A 6,000-nucleotide genomic window follows, 5' to 3' on the forward strand; every position below is an offset into this window, starting at 1 on the left:
ATTTCACTAAGACTATTAGTCCCAATTTCCAATATATTGAGTGGAAATTGATCCAAGTTTCAAGTTTCAAGTTTATTTAGTTCTTGATGAATCGCCTATTTCAAATTTTCTAGGCAATGTACATAATATAATAAAGCAACTTTAAACATAATATAATAAAATTCAAGTAGTAACTAACATGAAAAAAAGGAAAGGAGGTAAAGTTACAATAAGGGCACAGGAAAAAAGGGAAAAACAAAAGGTAGGGTAAATAATTTCAAGGCACACTTTGTGGATATTAATTAAAACAAAATAAATAAGATAAGTTTAGAATCTTTAAAGGTCATAAGCATCCTTAAACAAATAAGTTTTTAAAAGATTTTTAAAAGCTGAAATATCTTGTTCTGATCTAATGTACTGGGGAAGGGAGTTCCACCATTGTGGACCTGCGACAGTGAACATATCTGCTCTTCTTGTTCCGATGATTTTTAAAGAAGGGACAGTTAATAAATTTAATTCGGATGAACGTAAAGATCGTTGGGGTTTGTATGGGATCAGCGATTTAGATATGAATTGTGGTTCACTCTAGAGAGCTGAAAGATTTGGCTGCGGATGTGACTGTTTCAAAGGCTACAATTCAAAAGCTTGACCAAGATATTTCTATGACTAAACAAGTACAGGAGTCTCTAATCAAAGATAATATCAACTTAAGAAGAAATTGGAAACACTTGAAAATAACTCCCGGAATAATAATTTGAGATTAATAAACTTCCCTAGATTAACTACGGTTACTCCTAGGGAAATGCTTAGGAGATACCTGATAGAAATTTTGCAAATTTCAGAAGAAACTTTACCACCATTTGTTCAAGTGTATTACTTGCCAAATAAAGAAGGGGCTCAATTGCAGGCTACAACATCGAATCAAGCACTACTGAATGTTTCTGAAATCTTAGAAACTTTAGATAGAGAAACAGTTGTATCCTCTACAATGATTTGGACTGTAACTCTCGCAATAGATAAAATATGGTTATTGAGACTTTTCTTTAAAAATGGACAGAAAGAGTTTCTTGGTTGTAAAATACAAATGTTTCCTGACCTTTCTAGAGAAACTCAAAAGTGACATAGAGAATTTCTGTTGTTGAAATCTGGAGTCACTTCACTGGGAGCAACGTTTTATTTGAGACATCCTTGCAAATGTATTTGCTACCGTTCAGTTAAATATGTTTTTTTTGAACCACAACAGTTAACTGCTTTTCTGGCTATGTCTCGACTGGATAAAGAGAAATCAACAGCTCTATAATTTATATATCTGCCCATATCTCAGTTCTGTCTGTAATTTATCTTCTATATTATTTATTTTTTCTCGCTTTAATGTATTCTTGGATCAATATTTTGAGGACTTGAGTTGAGTTAGTTGAAAGAATTTCCATGTATTTTGTTTAATTTGGTTTGATTATGATTTATATTGGATATAGGTCATAATAACATAAACAATGTCTCTGCTGGGTCAGACCTGAGGTCCATCGTGCCCAGCAGCCCACTCATGCAGCAGCCCAACAGGTCCAGGACCTGTGCAGTGATCCTCTATTTATACCCTTCTATCCCCCTTTCCAGCAGGAAATTGTCCAAATCTTTCTTAAACCCCAATACTGTACTCTGCCCTATTACGTCCTCTGGAAGTGCATTCCAGGTGTCCACCACACGCTGGGTAAAGAAGAACTTCCTAGCATTTGTTTTGAATCTGTCCCCTTTCAGTTTTTCTGAATGCCCTCTTGTTCTTATATTTTTTGAAAGTTTGAAGAATCTGTCCCTCTCTACTCTCTCTATGCCCCTCATGATCTTATAAGTCTCTATCATATCCCCTCTAAGTCTCCTCTTCTCCAGGGAAAAGAGACCCAGTTTCTTCAATCTCTCAGCGTATGAAAGGTTTTTCATCCCTTTTATCAGACGTGTCACTCTCCTCTGAACCCTCTCGAGTAACGCCATATCCTTCTTAAAGTACGGCGACCAATATTGGACGCAGTATTCCAGATGCGGGCGCACCATCACCCGATACAGTGGCAGGATAACTTCTTTTGTACTGGTTGTAATACCCTTCTTGATTATACCTAGCATTCTATTCGCTCTCTTAGCGGCCGCTGTGCACTGTGCCGTTGGCTTTATTGTCATGTCCACCATTACCCCCAAGTCCCTTTCTTGGGTACTCTCGTTCACTAACATCCCTCCCATTGTATAGTTGTACCTCGGGTTTCTGCTTCCCAGATGCAATACTTTACATTTCTCAACGTTGAACTTCATCTGCCATCTCGTCGCCCATTCCTCTAGTTTGCTCAAGTCCCTTTGCAATTCTTCGCAGTCCTCTTTAGTCCAAGCTCCACTAAATAGTTTGGTGTCATCCGCAAATTTTATTATCTCACACTTCGTCCCTGTTTCTAGATCATTTATGAATATATTAAATAGCAGTGGCCCGAGCACTGAGCCCTGCTGAAAACCACTCGTGACCCTCCTCCATCTATGTACGTCTCCGTCCACCCCATGGTTCTTCAGTTTCCGGAGTAGACGCTCGTGGGGCACCTTGTTAAAGGCTTTTTGGAAATCCAGGTATATGATATCTATGGGGTCTCCTCTGTCCATCTGTTTGTTAATTCCTTCGAAGAAGTGCAATAAGTTAGTTAGGCATGATCTCCCCCTGCAGAAACCATGTTGGCTTGTTTTCAGAAGTTCGTTTCTTTCCAAATGTTCATTGATGTTTTCTTTTATCAGTGCTTCCGCCATTTTCCCCGGAACTGAGGTGAGACTCACCGGTCTGTAGTTTCCCGGGTCACCTCTTGATCCCTTTTTAAAGATGGGCGTGACGTTGGCTATCTTCCAATCCTGCTGCAGTAGTTCCGCTATCTCCTCCTTTAATTCTTTCAGAACCCTTGGATGGATTCCGTCCAGACCCGGGAATTTGTCAGTTTTTAGTTTTTCTATCTGCCTGTGCACATCTTCAAGGCTCACTTCCATGGATGTTAATTTTTCTGCTTGATTTCCATTGAAGAATTGCTCAGGTTCCGGTATGTTGGTTGTGTCTTCGTTTGTAAATACAGACGAAAAGAGCATGTTAAGTCTTTCCGTGACATCTTTTTCCTCCTTCACTACTCCCTTCCTGTCTCCGTCGTCCAGCGGTCCCACCTCCTCCCTAGCTGGCTGTTTCCCTTTACCATATCTGAAGAATGGTTTGAAATTTTGTGCCTCCCTGGCTAGCCTCTCTTCATACTCTCTTTTGGCTTTTAGAACCACATGGTGACATTCTTTTTGATACTTCCTGTGCTCTTTCCAGTTCTCCTCAGTTTTGTCCTTTTTCCATTTCCTGAATGAATTTTTCTTAATGCCTATCACTTCCTTCACTATTTTAGTGATCCCTACCGGATCTTTTGTTCGACTCTTTTTGTACCCCTTTCTGAATCTGGGGATGTACAGATTTTGCGCCTCGCTCAACGTGTACTTGAAAAAAGACCAGGCATGTTTTACCATTTGGCATTTCTTGGAAGTGTTCCTAAGTTTCTTCCTTCCCATTTCCCTCATTGCTTCGTAGTTTCCTTTCCTGAAGTTGAAAGTTGTCGCTATGGTTCTCTTTCCTTTCGGTATTCCTACTTCAACCTTGAACTTGATCATATTATGATCGCTGTTTCCCAATGGTCCCACTACTTCCACTTACTTTGCAGGTCCCATTAACCCATTTAGGATTAGATCCAAAGTGGTATTTCCTCTTGTCGGTTCTCTAACAAGCTGCTCCATGAAGCAATCTTGAGTAGCCTCCAGGAATTCTGTCTCCCTAGCGCATCTTGAGCTTCCAAGACTCCAGTCTATCCTGGGATAGTTGAAGTCTCCCATAATAACTGTGTAACCACTTTTGCATTCTCGCTTCATCTCAGCTTCCATTTCTTTATCGATATCTCTGGTTTGCCCGGGTGGACGATAGTATAGGCCCATCTTTATTTCATGTCCTTTCCTACCCAGTATTTTAACCCATAGCGATTCCAGCTTGTTGGTCATCTCCGCTGTGTCTATTCTTGTCGATTTTATGCTTTCTTTTAAGTATAGGGCTATTCCACCTCCTTTCTGTCCTGACTTGTCCTGGCGATAGAGCTTGTACCCCGTCAGCGCTGTATCCCATTTGCTTTCCTCATTCTACCATGTTTCAGAGATTCCAACAATGTCTATGTCCTCTGCATTAGCCATGGCTTCTAGTTCCCCCATTTTGTTTCTTAGACTTGTTGCATTAGTATATATGCAATTTAGATCCTAGCATTTTGTTGTCTTCATTTCCTTTCCCTGTGCTTCAGTCTTTAGTGTCTTCTCTTTTGCTACAATCTTTCTAACCTCCTCTTCTGGGTTAGTTGAGTCCTGTAATTCATCCCTTGTTTCTTCCCAGCCTTTTTTCCCCTTAGTATCTTCACGGGATACCTTCTTCCGAATCGTCGACACTAGGTCGACTGTCAGATTTCCCCTTCCTCTTAGTTTAAAGCCTGTTCTATTCCTCTCTTGATGTTGTTTGCTAGAAGTCTTGTTCCCGCCGCTCTCAGGTGCAGTCCATCTCTCCTGTAGAGCTTGCTCTTGCCCCAAAATGTTGTCCAGTTCCTCACGAAGTGGAACCCTTCTTCCTCACACCATCTCCTTATCCACACATTTATTGATTGTAGTTCCTCCTGCCTTTTCACATCTGCCCTCGGTTCTGGTAGGATCTCTGAGAACGCTATCTTCTGGGTCCTCATCTTCAGCTTCCTTCCCTAAATCCTGAACTGTTCTTTCAGCGTGCTTCTTCTGTAGTCTCTCCTTCTGACATCATTCGTCCCGATGTGGATCATTATTGCGGTCTCTTCCGTCTCCGCTCCTTCCAGGATCTTCCCAATTTTGTCCACGATGTCCTTGGTTCTTGCTCCTGGGAGGCAGGTCACCAGCTGATCCTCTCTTTCTCCTGCTATGTGGCTGTCCACATGCCTCAGGATCGAGTCTCCCACTAGGATCGCTGACTTTCCCTTCTTCAAATTTCACTTCGGTCTCAGGTCGATGTCCTCGTTGTGCTTCACTCTCTCTTCTTTTGGGCATCCACTAGCCAATTCCTCCCCCTCATGCGGTATTCCTCTGTGGGTGTCTTCTTTGAAGTCATCTGTTTCTTTCTCTTCCTTCCATGTTGGTGTTAGTGTAACTTCATCTTTCATCTGGAGATCGTTCTCTTCCACCCTCCTTCTGTATGCTTCCTCAATGAATTCCTCGAGATCCCTGACTTCCTTCTCGATGTGTCTCTCACTCATGAAGTCTTCAAATGTCCTGATAGGGTCCTCCATGGTTTAAAGTCCTTCTAGCTCCTGTATCTTGTCCTCAAGTCTCTTGACTTCCTTCTTCAAGCTTTTCAGCTCCTGACACTGACTGCATACATATGACTGTCTCCCCGAGGGGAGGTAGTCATACATATGACAGTCTGTGCAGAACACTGGAAAGCTCATCTTCTGGTTTCCCTCTTCTTCCATCGTCGTTCCTGCTTAAAGATAATAGTTTAAGATTTTCTGCTGTGTTAGTTATTGGTTTTCTTACCTTGTCACCCTTCCTTGATGTACTAACTCTGCCCTTCTTGGTGCTCTCGCTAAGGCTGCATGCCGTTGGCCCCTCCCCTTTTAAGGGGGAGCTTCGGTGGCTGATGTCAGGGGTGGGCAGAGCTAACTCTCCCCGATCCCCTTAGTCTCCTGCCTCTTCTCTCCCCTTCTCAGCTTCGGTTTGCCTTCCTTCCTTCTGTTTTTGTCCTTCTAAATCTTCTCTCTCTCTCCTCTGCTTTCTCTCTAAATCCTCTCTCTCTCTCCTCTGCTTTCTCCTACTAACTTACTTTCTGTACAAGTGATTACTTGGTATGTCATTTGAAATTCAATAAAATAATTATGATTAAGTATACAAGTAAAAAAAATTAGTGTTTTTATCATTAAAGACTCCACAAATATATTGAAATTAAAAAAGAAAAGAAAAGAGAGAAGTTAACCCATGTTA

Source organism: Geotrypetes seraphini, chromosome 6 (genome assembly GCF_902459505.1).
Source record: "Geotrypetes seraphini chromosome 6, aGeoSer1.1, whole genome shotgun sequence".
In the NCBI taxonomy this organism is placed as follows: domain Eukaryota; kingdom Metazoa; phylum Chordata; class Amphibia; order Gymnophiona; family Dermophiidae; genus Geotrypetes; species Geotrypetes seraphini.